Source organism: Hesperophylax consimilis, chromosome 14 (genome assembly GCF_061612785.1).
Source record: "Hesperophylax consimilis isolate HC1 chromosome 14, BYU_Hcon_1.0, whole genome shotgun sequence".
NCBI lineage: Eukaryota > Metazoa > Arthropoda > Insecta > Trichoptera > Limnephilidae > Hesperophylax > Hesperophylax consimilis.
This window is the reverse complement of record NC_142849.1, coordinates 2,650,005-2,668,016: the sequence shown is the minus strand read 5'-3', so window position 1 is coordinate 2,668,016 and position 18,012 is coordinate 2,650,005. Positions and strand designations below refer to the sequence as shown.

The 18,012-nt window shown below is 32.7% G+C and overlaps 1 protein-coding gene and 3 non-coding genes across 10 annotated transcripts in view; 2 read left to right on the top strand and 2 right to left on the bottom strand.

Moving 5' to 3' along the window:
• Positions 1–3,672: 3,672 nt before the first annotated feature.
• Positions 3,673–18,012, top strand: part of LOC149417772 (angiotensin-converting enzyme-like) — a 444,505-nt gene continuing 430,165 nt past the window's right edge. For 2 of the 7 annotated variants that reach the window (XM_089639418.1, XM_089639412.1), the window contains exon 1: positions 3,680–4,118. The gene's annotated coding sequence lies outside the window, so the exon portion shown is untranslated. Of the gene's footprint in view, positions 4,119–18,012 lie in introns of all 7 variants that reach the window. The other 5 variants (XM_089639417.1, XM_089639414.1, XM_089639413.1 and 2 more) reach the window with 5 other exon arrangements.
• On the top strand, positions 15,041–15,112 carry TRNAE-CUC (transfer RNA glutamic acid (anticodon CUC)). The gene has a single exon. It is a non-coding gene; the product is annotated as a tRNA-Glu (tRNA).
• Positions 15,704–15,822, bottom strand: LOC149417775 (5S ribosomal RNA). Its single transcript, XR_016303225.1, has one exon. It is a non-coding gene; the product is annotated as a 5S ribosomal RNA (ribosomal RNA).
• LOC149417774 (5S ribosomal RNA) lies at positions 16,145–16,263 on the bottom strand. The gene has a single exon (XR_016303191.1). It is a non-coding gene; the product is annotated as a 5S ribosomal RNA (ribosomal RNA).

The following is an 18,012-nucleotide window of genomic DNA, read 5'->3' as shown; positions in this document are numbered from 1 at the left end:
TAAAGACAGTTCTAAAAGTTCCGGTTTATTAATTAAAACTTAATTAAAAAAATATTTTATTTAAAAATAAAAATATGTATCTGAATACTCCACTGCCCAACATAAATACTCAACCAGAGCAATAAGTAAAAAAAAATTACTGGTTACTCCCATTTTGAATACATCTTTTGGGAAGAGAAATATTAAATTCTATGTTAGGTACGACATTATACAATGCGCTACCAAATAAAAAAAAAATAATAACGGGAATGTATATATTTAAAAAAAAATTAAAAACACGGCGGAGAGAATTTTAAAGACGATGTAAAGACAACTTGAAACTAAATACAAAAGTTTAAAAACTACAGGCCGCCTCAGAACAGGAAACCCTAGTGAAGAGGACTGCAAAAAAATGATTTTATACTTATGTTATACTTTATACATCATATATGTACAAAATTTTATGTACATATTATGTACAAATTTTGAAATTGAAACTAATAATTCCCTCTGGAGACGGGGATGTCAAAATATCCTCCATAAACGGCTGCTTGCATTCGTTTTTGTGTTTATATTTTTTCTCTTAAGTTCCGCTTTTTTGTGCCTATCGGAATCACCCATGTATTATCATTTTTTTTCTTAGTCTAATTATGTATATTATTTCAAATATGGAATGTATTGCATTGCACTACCCCTGCATACATTCTGGAATAAATTCTATCATTATTATTATAAATAGATAAAACTAAATATGCCAAAAGATAGAATTTTTAAAAATTCGCAAATATAGTCCAATTTAAAGTGAAGTAGCGTCAACATTTTTATATCAATTGACGTCAATCTCGTCAACGCTTAGATTCTTTGCATATTTGATACTTTCAACGTCAAATTATTACTTGTTTAAATGGCCGTTTATCCGACAAAACTATAATAAAACAATATTCAATATGGATTGTTGTTCTTTGTAAAAAGTTTTTGTCAAACCACTGTAAAAATAATATAAGTACAATAAACCACTTTTCTCAACCTAAAAGTGAGGTAAAACATGATATTGTTTTCTAAATTGATTAGAATATTAAACTTTATTGACCGTACCCAATGGCGATTTTGTGCAAATTGAATAATTAATGATTTTTCACATTTTTTTTGTATGATGATTTTCAGGAACTTTCAGCTAAGTGGTGCGCAGTCAGAGATTGCTGAAAAAAAAGTTAACTTGTTTTCATTTTTATTATTATTACCATGATACTTCATTAAATTAAAAAACAGAACACATAAAGTATCTATAGGAATCGTAATTGACCATAACTTAGACGGATACCTCACACCAAAAAAAATCACAAATAAACTTCTCAAAGCAATACACATTTTCCTAAACATAAACATATATAAAATAAAATAATTGAAAACAATATATTTTCATAGACATATGAATATTAGTAGACCTGCCCTAAGTGATTAAAAGCGTATTATCCCCACTCCCCATATCGGTTCCATTGGAGCCGGCTGTGCTCGCGTATGGCCTCAAGTGAAATTTGAAAACGTGACGTCATCATTCTTGTGCGAACTATGGTCGAGGCATCATCGGTTCATTTTACGAAATAACACTGCAAAATGTTGACTTGTGATATGAAAACTTGTAAAAATAGATGTGAAAAAGAGAATAAACCCAATTGTCGTATTACATTCCATAAGTAAGCATTATTTTACTTTATTTTAAGCTTATTCACACCGTATTATATGGATCAGTTTTAGAAACATATACTATCACATCACAATGTAGCGATTCTCAAGTGTGCTCATCGTTGTTTACTGGGGTAAGTAAATTATGAAACATTTGTAAAAGTGTCTTAACTAAATACTCTGAAACTAACTACGACTCTGAAAATAGAAGCTGCCTTACTTTGCCGAATTTGGACTTCGCAAATTAGTTCATAACGTGGCGAGTAATTTGCGCTCCCATGTAAAAATGTCTATTCATTCAAAAGCAGATTTTACTTTTAAGAACTAAATGGTGATATTATAATGCGAGATGCCTATTTACTGTCAGATTGATTTATTGACGAATCACAGTCAGCCTTACCCCCCTTCATTCTTCAACAGTTGATTTTACCCCTCGCCATTATCTTCTCGTCTATTAATTCCTATGTCTGTGTATATTTTGCACTTTGCCAATCAATAATGGAATATGGAATTATTGCTGGGGGGGGGAGCAACAAACTCGGCTATCAATTACATAGAAATCGCACAGAAAACGATCTTAAAGGTAATTTTAAAAAACTTAGACTGACGATACAGACCAAATATTCAACAGCTGTGACGTACTAGATATACGCCAATTATACGTTAAAATACTACTAAACTACATTTTTGACTGCTTTATTCAAAGTCATCACATAATAATATATATCCAAGGGAATTTGGTGCCTTTTAATAGTAAATAAATACAATACCAATTTATCAATTTGTCTAATAAACATTAAACAGTGTTGATCTCAAGTGAACTCCCAGGCAAGTAGGGTCCTGTATATTATCTGGCTATACAGAATATAAAATAAATAATAAAATGTGTACATTCCATATAGTTTGGAATGAGTGATCGACGAACCGGTGGATGCAATCTGTTAGACGTAAGTTGATAATAGTTTGTCTAGTCTACAGTTAGTAATAAGATAAAGCATTGTAGAAATATATAATGAATGATTTATTAGTGACCTTGAGTTGATTTTTCACAAAAACGGCTCTGTACAAATCATCCAAATATTATTGTTATTATTAAAATGACTAATTGGTTATGTTTGTACGAGATACTCTTTTATCACTATTATAATACATATTACTAGCGCAGACCCGTGAAAAATCACGGGATATTATTTTGTAATTATATATTATGTTATTTTGTAGGATTTGTGAAGTTGAAAGTATTTATTAAAAAAATATTTACCTCAGGCTCATCGCCTTTCCAAATAAAAAAATGATCTTTCGAATGTTAATAGGTAACTTGACGAATTACGACAACTATAAAGCATCTGTCAAATATTTGAACAAAAGAAATACACATTTGGAAAAAATAATAATTTATAGTTCACTAGCCGCCACTAAATTATAACGTCTCGGGAAATAATTTTTAAATAATCTTGAAATAAATTGTCAAAAACATTGCCTCCAACCCACAACCCGAACTCAGGAAGTAAAATAAAAAAAAGTTATAATTCTCGTCAATATTTTTTATTATTATTCATTTGACATGTTTAAAGTTATAGGGGCGCTGATTTGGACCACCTCAATAACAGGTAGATACTCCGCCAGGTACCTACCTGACTAGTAACTACCTCGCTAGGTAGGTACCTACCTCACTCATTCATTCGAATCGCGCAAGTTTTTTGTCTCGACTCCAAACCGGAACAGGCTTCTCTCCGCGAGATAAAAGTTACGGTTAAATTCTTAACCTTAAATATTTGCCACAATGAAAGCAAGACACAGCACCACAGAAATCTAAATATTGTATTGATTTTGAATTATTATTATTATTAGTCGTATGATCAATTTTGTCTGTATTGTTAATAATAATCTTACAATTTTATAGAAGCGCGCAAGCGTGTCTAGTACCGTCACTCTCTGTACGATGTTCACACCGTTGTAGAGTGTAGGTATCTATTTTTACCTACTTTGAGTTCGCCCGCTCAGTTTGTTCGCGGGACTCTCAACGGTTGGTCGGCGTCGTATATCTCTTCCTGTATATTTCAATCTAAAACGAAATAGTTTATAGCGGCAAAACAATTTGATTGTAAAGCCAAAATATAACAAAACAATAGTTTTATTTAAATATATAAAAATAACACACGAATCAAAGTGTATGTTTGTATTTATTTTGAATTGTTTTGTTGGAATTTAAACAACACGTTTTAGAATTTTAACTTGTTGATTCAGTTGCGAAAAAAGTTCGTGTTTTGAAACAGTTTCAAGTTAACTTTTATTGAAATAAGTAGTGTCTTTATTATTGTTTATTTTTTGTTATTACAGTTACCAAGTTTTAGTTAAATCTGTTTAGAACTGTCACCGAAGAACGAGTGGATTAACTTTAACTTTGTTCGTGGATCAATTACAGTTGAATTTAGCTAGAGTTGATACATTCTAATGTAAGTACACTAATTGAATAATTTAACTGTAAAATTTTTTGTATCTAATTATTTCACAGGCTTAAAAACCGTTATTGCGAAATTGCGTAGATAATTTATTGTTATTGTGTGTTATAAATAAAATTTGTCGATCTTTGGACGATGATTTGTACAGCATCATTAATTATAATATTATTGATTTATCCATGAGTGTATTATTTCAAGAAATATCTTTCTTATGTCAATACATCTGTAGAATAGACGTTTGATTACCCAACGTGAATAATAATACGAAAAGTGACAAATTATTTTGTTAATTTTCAATATTTTTTAATGTGTAAATCGGACAAAATACCCAAATGGTGCCAATAATAATATGGCGTCCCCATTGGAGTATGTTGTGATGCTGCAGGTAGGGGGGGGGGTGAAGGAAATAGGGAAGAGGAAGTTGGGGAAGTACCTGGCTATTCAGATCCGGTCACCAAAAACGGCTAAAAGCCATTTAATGCAAAGTTTCAAGTCTGAATGGTGGTCACCCTCTGTAACCAGTAGCAAATATACTATTTATTACTTAAAATGAATATAATGGAAAACGCCGAAATTTGAGCCCGCGACCTCCAGATTGCAAGTTGAGAGCCTTACCCCTCGTACACGGAGGCCACTAATACGCACTTTTAATAGAAGAAAACTCTTTGTATCAGTTAGATAATAATGAGAAGTAAATACTTTTATTAAATACATTATATTATTGTTTTCGGAAATGGAAAATAAAGCTTTGCCATTTCTTTAAAATTAAAATCGATTATCCAAATAAAAATAAATTAAATCGAGTTTCACTGGTGATCATTGTTATTGACATTAAAGTTTCACTGGTGGTCATTGTTATTGATGTTAAAGTGTCACTGGTGGTCATTTTTATTGATGTTAAAGTGTCGCTGGTGGTCATTGTTATTGATGTTAAAGTTTCATTGGTGGTCATTGTTATTGATGTTAAGGTTTCACTGGTGATCATTGTTATTGTTGTTAGCGGTCACGATCTTTGGATGTAAATCCGGAGGTCGTTAGTTCAAATCTCGGCGTGCGCAAGTAATTTTTTTTAAATTTATTAATTAAAAATAATGTATTTGCGGAACGTTCCAGCGTGTTAGATAATTTCAGTATTGTCTTAGTGATACCACCACCAATCAGATTTGAGATGTTGCTTGAAATGGCTTTAGCCGTGTTTGGTGACCGGATGTGAGTAGCCAGGTGGCCCGCCTTCCTCTTCTTAATCTCCTTCCCCTCCCCACTACCTTAAGCCTTACCACATACTGAACTTACCCCTATTTGGGATGCCGTAATATCAGGATGGTACCATGTGGTTGGGAGCAGCTGGGACTCTTGCGCGGTATTTACATTTGTATTAAAAATGTCTTAGGTTTGTTTTGTTTGAACAACAACAAAATATATTTCGCGTCTAACAATAATAGTTTCTCCGTTCACCATCTACCTATCATATCAGCCAGCGTTTCGAAAGCAAGGGGTCGCGGCCCTTGAGGGCCCTGAACTCCTTCCAGGGAGCAAGTAATCATAATATGTTATTTTTCCTTTTGCGTCTACGTCGTATGATACAGAAGAGAATTTTTACATTTCTGGAAAAAAAAAACAAACACAGGTCGTTACTCTCTACAGGTACCTCAAAGTAAACACCGTGATGAAGCATTTTTTAAACATGTGTTTATTCATCTACCACGATTGTAAAACTTTTTTGTAAGGCCCGTCTAACCTAACACCACCACTGATAAAGCATTGTTGCGAGCATAGACATCCAAATTAATATAGACTTGCCCTAACATGAAATCTGGGTAACATTTCGACGAGCTGGTGGTAAACCACATGATCATATTTTTGGCACCAGGAGAGTGCTTTGAATAATCTACGATATCAGTCGTACATTGATCACCGTAGAGCGCCTATTGAATAAACCAGACCATGCGTAGAAAAGTAAAGTTCGCTAAAATAAGAAAAGATTTGCAGCATAGTCCATTGTGGGAGTTTTCTGTGCAGGATCTAACGTTCGTTCACGAATCGCTAAAATGAGTGAGATGGGTAATATTTAACACATTTGTAAAAGTGTCTAACTAAATAGTGCAACAATATATAAAATTTTGGAAACAAGCCCGAACTTTTGTTTACCCGATTTGGTACCCAATTTGCGCACCATTGTAAGAAAAACTAGTATTTTTTTATCTACATTTTAATTTAGAAGACTGAATAGCTATATTATAATGCGAGTTGCCTGTATATTGTCAGATTCATTTTGATAAATCACGGAATCCGCAAATCTTGGTTTGTTCCCCTTTCCCTGATTGGCTAGTCTATGAATTTGAATTTCTATGGTTGCGAATCTCGCAGCGAATAGTTGCTTCATAGGACAGATTAGTTTATTGTTTCTTCACCTTAATTTATCGTTTTACAATTCATTTATTAACCTTACCGGACTAAACTAGTCCCAGCGAGAGTTCGTACGTCCTTCTCACGCGTCTTTGCAACGAAAAAATGTGAAGATACTATAACGATGACGTTACTTACGATCTCTCTGTGGGACCAGTATAGACTGGTTTCGAGTATAATGATTTGAATTTAAGTGTCGTTTGTGTGGAGGATTCCGACAATCGATAAAGTAGGTACCTACCTAAAATGTTATATTATTTTAACAGAATTTTATTTTATTTGTCTTAAAAAATTGAAACAATAATATCCCGTGATTTTTCACATAAAACACACAATTAAGTACCTAATAATTAATATACGCCCCATGAGGTTTTCAGATGACGCTAACGTAATGCAATAAGTTGTAGAAATCAATCGTGATTATCGGTGATTCAATCCGATGTTGTAATTGAATGCCTTTCTTGAAGGAATTGAGTTTTTACACGGATAAAACTATTTATTCATGATGGTAGAAGTAAAAAAGAAAAATACTTTTTTCGAAATTCAAATGATTATTTTTCCATTTAAAAATATTTTTCTAAAGAAAAATCTCAAACAATTAAACTATTTTACCTAAAAACTACCTTAAAACATTGGAAATTTTTCAAAACATAGAAAAAATTCGTTTTTTTTTTTCAAATATATTTTTACTTGTACTATCATGTGGAATCACCCCCCGAAGTTAGCGCACTTTACCCCGGACACCCTTATACGGGTAAAAAAAATAATACTTAAAGTTAATTATTAATATTTAAAGCATAACTTTCAATAAGTGTATTTTCATAAAATTATTAAATTAACACCATCTATGAACGGTTAGATTGTAACGTACGTTACAAAATAAAACTTAATAAAATTTTGAATTTTGAATCGAACGACAGACTACTAAAATCGCAAAATACATAACCATACAATGTCAGAAGTTTAGGGGGCTTATAGTTCATAGTACCTGAATATTCTAACCATAGTTTTACTTGCAAATATCTTTTGCCAGTATCACCTTTCAGTTCACAACACACATTAAACCTACATATCGAGAATCTCTTTCAAGAATCGAGAGTTTTTTAAATCCATATCTCGAGCGAAGTCTGGTAGCTAAGCTAGTAAAATAAAATATAATTACAAAAATTTCATATTTTTTAAATATGTATTTTCTGTCGCAAAGTGTCGCGAAAGTTTGAGAAACCTTGCACAATCTAAATAATATTCACTCCTAACTAGTCCATACATAGATTCAAGTTTCAACACACATACGTCTTAACGATCTCAAACTCATATACAGTACATTGAATCTAGGCCGAACTTGATTAAAGGCGGCCACTTTGTAGAACGGCAAATGTAATTAATATTTAAATAAATTAACAACAAAATAATCTATTCATGAAAGCACTGAATAGGCACATTGAATACAATGATCTTGTTTATTATGGTCCCACCATATTATTTTGATTGACGGGAATGGTGTTTTAGGTACACATAAGGAGTAGGTTTTGACGTCTGTCATTGTCAGAGGATACTACGCCTTTGATCATATTTTTATTCATCCATACAACTGAGGTCGACGTCACAAAAATGGAGGAGCGTTTTATTCAAGTTTCTTTAAACTTTTTCTAAATTTATTTCCACACAATATTTTTGTAATACGATCTTGCAAAAGCTACTTATTAAATCGAACAGAAAAAAATTTAGCACGTTTCTTATTTATTAAAATCTTAATAACAAAAAGCACGAGAAACGAATAGCCACAACGAATTTGTGTGAATTAATGAAATCGTTAAAAATAACATCCTACATAGCTAAATGAACGGAAAGCATTAGAACGAGACAGCTATTCAAAAAATATGTGTAAATTGTATTTATTGAAATAATAAGCGATTTTTGATTACGTGCAAATGGAAAGAAAATCCATCAGATTTGGTTTTGTTTGAGAATGATTTGTGCACATTTCGAAAGCACAGGAAGTGCAGTATCACTTTTCATGACTAAATTTCACTGAGTATCACTTTTCATGACTTTTTTATCACTAAATATACCCGATTATCACTTTTCGTGACTAAATATCACTAAGTATCAATTTTTATGACTTTTTATAACTACAACTGAGTATCACTTCTCATGATTTCTTACAACTTTTTATCACTAAATACACCTGAGTATCACTTTTAATGACTAAACATCACTGAGTATCACTTATCATGACTTTTTTGTCACTAAATATACCTGGGTATCACTTTTAATGACTAAACATCACTGAGTATCACTTATCATGACTTTTTTGTCACTAAATATACCTGGGTATCACTTTTCATGATTTTTTTTCGGGCATTTTTTCCAAAAAAAAGTGTCTAGAGCTACGTATTTGAAGCAGGCGGGGACAGCTTGTCTGACTGACGGGCCATGTGCGATACTAAACGCAGTAAATCTCAAGTATGTCCACTGGACTTAGTTCAGTGAAACCATACGCATTGTCTCAGTAACCAATCTTCCCTTTTAATTCATCCACGTGTGGTGTATCAAAATCAGCTTATTCCAAGACAGTTGTTTGGATAACAGAATTATTCTAAGAATGTCTTGTAATATAGCAATTCCAACCATACATTGTAAATATCTTATTACTTTTAAATATTTGTTTATATTTTATGATTTTAATCGAATATTATGAAATTACTCTATCACAAAAAAATACAGCTCTAAAATTTCACGTTTGACACTTGGGTAATTTTTTTGCGATTTCACTACAAAACGTTCAGGTGGAAGAAGTCATTTTTTCAAAAATGCCGTTAAATAGACCTGCCCTAAAGACAATTTTCACTAGTCACTATATTATACTAGGCCTGGAGGCAACCACGTGATAACCTATTTTGGCACCAGCGGAGTTGAAACATTTATTGAATAAAATTCGTCATCATTAGTATTTTGACTCCAGGCTTGCGCACATGGGAACATTTTGCCGAATAACTCGGCAATTTACGGTTTCCAATGTATTAACTGTGTAAATAATATATGATAATGCATGCTTTCTCACTAACTTCCTGCCATCTTTGTTGATCTCCTATATGATCTAAAAGTACTTTTGACGAACTTCGTGGTAGAGGGTTAAGGCTCTCGGCTAGCAAACTGGAGGATACTGGTTCAAACCCCGACGTGCGCAATAAATTTTATTTGATTAATTTGTGTTATTTCATAATTTACTCATTAAAAATAATATACGGGGGGGGTAAAGTGGGGGGTAAAGCCTTCTCTTAATGCGGTTAGATAAAGAAGCAAAACAAATTTAGAGGAAGACATTAAGGCGATGCACTACGTCGTGTAATATTTTAAATTGAGCCGCTATCAATAACAACCCTTACGTAGATGGCGATAAGGTTTAAATTCCCGCTTAACACCATCCGCCTGTTTTGATTAAGGCAAGAAAAAAACATGGCCAAAAAGAGCCTATTATTTTATTTTGTGGATGTTCAGGCATAAATATTATTTTTTTTTCGATCATTTTATAAATAACTTAATTTTCCACATTATACAATAAAATCATAAGCGAAAACGGGTTCGTAAGTAGGAGATTTTGAACTTTAATGCAGTTTTCATAGGCCTTTACATTATTTTTTTCTGGGCTTATAAAAAGACTTATCTAAAAACACTCGATTATCTCAAAGACCAATATGTATTCTACTCGCAGTATTTAATTAAATCATCTGAAACATTTCTAGGCGACCAAATTTTCGAATCAAAAACATATGATTTTGCATTACTACTTATGGCATCGCCAGTAATAACTTTTTCCGTAATTCCAACTTCTTATGACATACAAATAATTGAACTTTATTTACCTCAAAACGTTGAAAATTCAAAAAAAAAGAGTTATCAATCTTTTATACTTTTAATAGATAATATCTGAATAGCCAGATCCGTTCCCAACTTTTTCCATCCATCATACACTATTTTACAGATATATACAGACATTAAAATGACCAATCATAACTTAGACAATGCCAGACATTGATTACCTGAAACGTAAAAAACCACGATTGTGCAATTATTAACCGACCAATAAATCGTAGGTAATCGTTACATTTTAATCGTTACGTCGCATGATTAACTAATCATAACCATCGTAGTAAAATTTGTTGCGTAACTAGTGATCATGTTTTATTTATATTTTTATGTGTAACCGCATAAGAGTCTTAACTGCTCCCAACCTACTAGAACCAGTGAGACTATGGCATCTCCAGTTGGAGCATGTCGTGAGGCTGAAGGTAGTGCGGAGGGCGAGAAGATATGGAAGAGGATGGTGGGGAAGTGTCTGTCTATTCAGATCTGGTCACCAAACACGGCTGAAGCCATTTCAACGTTTGTAAACGTTTCGATTCTTATTAGTGTTCTATGACCATGGAGATACTGAAAGTATCTATCGCAAATATACTATTGTATATTATTTAAACTGCGACCTCCAGATTCTTAGTCGAGAATTTTAACCAATTAACCACGGAGGCCGTCAGCCGTTATGGAACATGATAAAAAAGTTATTGTATTATTTACGAAAAATATTTTCCATCAGTCTACTAAGTTTTTCGTGTACATAAGGACAATTTACACCAAAACAAGAACGTTGAGACAATTGCTCTTTGTACCTGAACAGCTTTTTCTTCTAATTACTAGTTTTGCGGGACTATTTCTATTCCTCTATTGATAAAACATACCTAACAGCTCTGTCCAAATTATTATATTATATCACAAATTGAATTGACCTGTGATCCATTGATTATTATTTAATTATGTTATAAAGGAGATAGAATAATTTCTAGTGTAGCGGTCAATCATCTATCAAATCAGTATAGTAACTATTTATTCATAGCGATTGCGCAACTAAAAATACGGTATTTAAATATTACACTAATATTTAGCAATGCATTTGAACGAATCAACAAACGTAAAATACAGTCGTTTTAATATAAAGTTTTATCGCTTTAATCTGTCGTCAGATTACTTTTAAAATAAGGATTAAGATTAACTGGTTCTTATCGATTTTACGTAGTAGAGAATTTTTCTAAAAGATTTGGATATTATTTTACTTTTGTACGTATTTACTTATTTTACTTTAGTATGAAAGAATGAGAATTTTTTGATTTCTGTGTATTGATATTGTATGCATTTATATTTCTTTACGACTAACTTTCCAAGTTTCACGTTATTTTTAATAGGTAATGTAATGGGCATTTTTTTTTGACAGAATTCAGACAGAACGGTAAAAAATTCGGGAGGCAAGAGCTTATCGTTGTTAGAGAGAGTTGGCTTTTTTCATAAAATAACGAATTTCTGCTAGTAAAATATTACGCAAATTTTGCACAGATTTTGGAAGATACTTTCAGTATCACCCCGGTAAAATACCACCATTCTGAAACGAAACGTTCCTTGAAATGGCTTAAGACGTGTTTCGTGAATAGCCAGGTACTTGGGAACTTTCTCTTACCAATCTACTTCATTTCTCACCACCTTCAGTCTCGCAACACAACCCCAATTGGGTGATATGATATTTTTACTGGCTCCAGACGGTTGTGAACAGTTGGAACTTACTGCTCACAAACAAAACATGGAAGTTTTTCCGGGAAAGGCATACCGCTGTTATAATCTACGATATAATCTCTCCCTCTTTCTTATAAAAGTTACATGTCACAGAAGCAGGTCGAGAGTAGCACAGAGGGCCTGCACTGCGATATCATTATCGTCTGTTGATATCGTCTTGTATTTGGAATCGGTGTACCTGTGACCTTGTGATTCTTGTACTTACAAATACAGGGTTTTCCAATAAGAGGTGTTATTTTGAATAGCTCGCTATTTCGGTAGATGTTACTTTTGAAGCTGTCATTTTTTGACATTTGACAAGTAGAGACTACGCCATTAATAAAAATGGAACGATACACGCTTCAACAACGCATTGAAATTATTAAAATTCACTTGAGTGAATCAAATGAAAATCATCTTGAGTGATGATTTGAATGATTTCCACCTCGGAGGCTTCGTCAACAAGCAAAATTGTCGCATCTGGGGCTCGGAAAACCCAAGAGTTATTGTTGAAAAGCCTCTCTATCCTCAACGTGTGACAGTTTGGGGCGTTTTATGGTCCGGCGGAGTCATTGGACCTTACTTTTTCGAAAATGAGGCTGGAGCAACAATTACGGTGAATGGATTGCACTATCGAGAGATGCTTAGTGATTTTTTTGGCCGGAATTAGATGGTATTGATCTGGACAACGTTTACTTTCAACAAGACGGCGCTACGTGCCACACAAGCAACGAAACCATTGATATTTTACAATTGAATATCAAAATAACACCTCTTATTGGAAAACCCTATATTATTTTTGTTATAATTGGTTTCAAAAATATTTCTCCGTTTTAAAATTAAAGTCTTGAGAAGTAACCTCGACCCGACTGTAGAACAGACGGTAGTACGGAAGATAAAAAAAACATTCCAAAACTTCTGGGATTTGTCGATAAAAGTGTTTCCCATTCCATTGTCCGAGAGCGGCACTTTAAACCTGATAAGAAAATGATTCGTGAAATCGAATGACTAAGCTTGAAGATTAAATTATTGTACAAAGGCGTGATAATATCTTCAATACGAAAGAACTTTGCACGCGGATGCATAATCCGCATCAATTTTTTTTTCTTGGAATCATCGATAGTCATTTTTTGCGATAAAACTTCTTTACCGGGAACGTTTTTTTAGTGGATGTATGTATATACATATATTATGCAAAGGTAAATAATTCACGCGTGACTTAGGCTCGGATGTTTCATTCGTAGTATAATAATAATAACATGGCATTTATACAGCGCAGTTTAGTGTCATTTCACTTCAAGTGCGCTTCAAGTATATACTAGATTAAACTGTGTTTTGGCTAATTATGTTTTCACCCAAAACTGCACATTTGTGATACAATATTTTACAGCTTTAACACTCATGTTCACACTTTCAGGCATGTCGTCATACATTTTTCAGTACTTTTTTCAGAAATTTTGTGTCTTAATAATGTGTGTTGTGATAATATTAATCGCTTGTCCTAGAGGTCGTGGGTTTGAAACTCGGCCAGGCAAGGAAAAAATATGTAGTATTATAAATAAAATATATAGTATTATATGTACAATTAGTATTATATACAAAATATACATGACTATTTAGAAAAAAATAGGATTATAAAGAAAATACATAGTGTTATATAGAAAATAAGTAGTCATATTGTGATTTAACAATTTAGAATATTATATAGTATTATGTAGAAGATATATAGGATTATATAGACAATATTATTTAGTGGTGTTTTATAGAAAATGTATAGGATTACATAGAAAATGTATAGTATTGTACAGACAAAATATAGTATTATGTAGAAAATGTGTAGGTACCTAGGTATTTTGTAACAATATGACATTGTATACCAGAGAGGTATGTCTTTCGTTATATAAAAGGATACACAGCAAATAAGTTAAAAATTAAAACAAGCATTTTTTATTACATATATTTTGGTAGAAAGCAGTCACTTTGTGGTTTTACGTATTAATGAAATAAACAATAACTTAGTTTAGAATTTCATGGGAATTTATAACTAACTAGCTGTACCCCGCCACACATTGATGTGGATCAGTCTTTCTGTGCAGATAGATAAATAATATCGCGTGTTTAACGTCCAACAGATGGCGCTGTTTATTTTAATGTTTGTTTTTACCTGTCACAGGTGACATCTATAAATATAATAGAAAATCACGCGTATTTGAAGGCAACGTTGTGTCGAAATTTCAAAGCATTCGGCAAACAAATCTCGGATATTTAAGACTTTGAACAAACGAACATTTACATTTTTATTTATATATATAGATTAACTGCACGACCTGACGGTAAGTACCCGTCCCGTAGTCATGGAGCTATACGGTTAGAGGCGCTATTTATTGCTTACTAATATCTTTATATAGTTAGAGGTTAATATTGGAAGTAAAAAATTGAACCTTTTTTCTCAGCTAAATATAAACAAAAGAATGCCCGTAGTATGTTCTCATCTAAATATAAACAAAAGAATGCCCGTAGTATGTTTCGACTATCCGTGGTCATCAATTTTATTTTACAATTGATTATAATTTTGGTGCGGTAATATATTATGGTATCTGAGTACATAACCGAATACATTTATTGTGATAACCGAAAGAGGAACATCCATAATCTCTTATTATAATACCTGCCTATGAATATGATACGTACATTCGTTGTAATAAAACTTGTCGGAACTTTGAACTTTGTTTTTTTGAAGTGAAACTTCTTTAGCCGCGTAATGAATTTTCGGGAACGTAGTAAAACCGAGTCAAGATCGAAACGAAAAAGCGGGTACCCCCACCACCGCTCACCGTTCAGAAAAATGGTGTACAAAATTCGTTGTAATTATTAAACAAGTTAAATAACGTATTTACGCACAATTTCGCAAGTCCAGTATGGTCTAGTGGCTAGGATACCTGGCTCTCACCCAGGAGGCTCGGGTTCGATTCCCGGTACCGGAAATTATTTTTGGTCAATTTTCTGAGATACTGTTTTATTTAATTTGTGTTTTGATTATTTCAGGTGATATTTTTAAGAATTCATTTTATTAAATACAAGCAGTGACTTGAAAAAAATCATAAAATTGTTAATTTTTCAATATGGACTTTTGGCAGCCGGGATGTATTTATAATTTCACAATTATTTTAGGAATGCGGAAGCACATCATGCAAGATTCCCATTCTTGCGACCCGGGTTCGATTCCCGGGCAGTGCACTCCTTTTTTATGGAGAATCATTATTTTTCAAAGGAAGGATATTTTTGATATAGTAAAATATAAATGCTTCTTAGCTCATCTCGACAACTGGCGTTGGTGGTGTAATGGTCAGCATAGTTGCTTTCGAAGCAGTTGATCCGAGTTCGATTCTCGGCCATGGAATATTATTTTTTTGTTTTTAAGGAATTTTTTTTTTTTAATGGTTGACCATAATATCAATCCACTAAGTAATATTTTAGGCCTGTAGCATAATTGAAAAGTTAAAGAATGATATAAAATTTTTTATGATGTTAACGATAAAAAAATGAAAAAAAACATAAAATTAAAATAAAAAATGGGCCAACGGCACGCGGTGTTCCCAAGCGGTCACCCATCCAAGTACTGACCGCGCCCAATGTTGCTTAACTTCGGTGATCGGACGAGAACCGGTGTGTTCAAAATGGTATGGTCGTTGGCAAAAGTTAAACAATATTAATTTCTATTCTACCTGCCAATAAATATATGAAAATTAGTATAAAAAAGCCCTAATAATATTGAAAAAATTAGCAAGGTGTGTGCGAGGTTGATAAAAATAATCATTACATACGCGCTTGAAAAAGATCGTAATTACATTAATAAGTTTGTAGGAATTTTTTTTTTCAATGGTTGACCATAATATCAATCCACTAAGTAATATTTTAGGCCTGTAGCATACTTGAAAAGTTAAAGAATTTTATGATATTATTAATTATAGTAATGATAAAAAAATAAAAAAAACATGAAATTAAAATAAAAAATAGGCCAACGGCACGCGGTGTTCCCAAGCGGTCACCCATCCAAGTACTGACCGCGCCCAATGTTGCTTAACTTCGGTGATCGGACGAGAACCGGTGTGTTCAACATGGTATGGTCGTTGGCAAACGCTAAACAATATTAATTTCTACTCTACCTGCCAATAAATATATGAAAATTAGTATAAAAAAGCCCTAATAATACTGAAAACATTAGCAAGGTGTAAATATTATATACCTAGTTTAACTCACTCTCCTAACTCATCTTCGCTGTTTACAGGCAGAGCGCACGACTGTGGTCGTGAAGAACCGAGGTTCGATCCCCGCTTTAACTAATTTTTTTTTTCTTTTTTTATAACTTTTAATTTTTTTTATCACATGCTACTTATAAATATGTCAATAGACAGAAAAAAAGAGAGAATGAAATGAAAAGAGAGAGAGAGAAGAATACTAGAAGTTTCACTTCTGTCTTGCGTAGGCTTGACACACCCATTTTTTTTCTTTCTAATTCTGAAAATACCAACGATGATTCTATTTAATAACATGAATATAAAGGACATGCATTTGACGGCGTGGTTGAGTGGTTACGATCTCCGGCTACGAATCCGGAGGCCGCGGTTTCAAATCCTGGCGTGCCAAAGTAAATTTTAATTTATAATTATTTGTAGTTTATATTATTTCTCAAGTATATATTCATTAAAAATGATTATTGCTAATTTATTAAGAATATCTTCAAATTATTTATTAAAAACGCCGTTTCCTTAGCTTTTAGTAAATTTCCAATATATCGGAACCCAATATAAACCAATTGAGAAAATATTAGGATTTTTATGAACACGTGTTCGACATCTTGATATTTATCAAGATCATCAGGAAACCTATTAATTCATTCGTTAAAGTCCTGCAATCCCGTTTTTAACCGGATTACCAATAATTTAAAGAGATTCTTAATAAATTATCAATACTAATTTTTCTACGTTTAGAATGGAAGATAATCTCAGTATCGATCTGGTGAAAGACCATCATTCAGAAACGAAATGCTGCTTGAAATGGCTTTAGTAGTGTTTGGTGACCACATCTGAATAAGCAGGCACTTCCCCAACTTCCTCTTCCCCATCTCCTTCCCCCTCTCCATTACATTCAGCCTCACAATATACTTAAATAATATGCACAGTCCTTTTATTCTTACTATTTGGTTAGTCGAGTTTTATATCTATTGAGAGTTACTTTATCCTATGGATAAGCTATCAAGTGATTATTTTTTAAATGATGAAGTAATGTTAAAATAAAAGGTTTTTATGCCTAGCACAAAGCATAACAAATTATTATTAGGGAGATATTTTCAATTTGTATGGATATATCAAGTGATGTTAAAATACCCCCTCGTCTGATATTTGTCTAATTTCACCATTATTGTTAAATATGTTTATTACATTGAAATTTTATACATATATTTATATATAAACAAAAAAACTTTCACACTGCCTACAAAAATTCATCTGTATAGTGCAGTTTGATCTTTGGTAACATTTCAGACACCGTTTTCTCAAAATATTAGAAATGCAGATACGTTTATTTTGAATTAGGTATATATGCAACACGCTAAACCTTTATCACTTTAACACTAGAATTAGATACAAATCTGTCTGCTAACTCCTAGAACTTAATATAAGTCAATCTGAAACCCGCAACAGTTTGAAGCCACACAATTGTTGTAGCTTTGGTAACAAGATTGCATTTTGGTCTAAGTTACATTCAAAGTTCTAATTAAGTTCCAGATCGGTAAGGTACTTGTTCTGGACCCAGAGGTCGTGGTCTTCAAACCCAGGGAGTCACGTCTCATCTTCTAGCCTTGTCATATTTGAATCGGAAACCC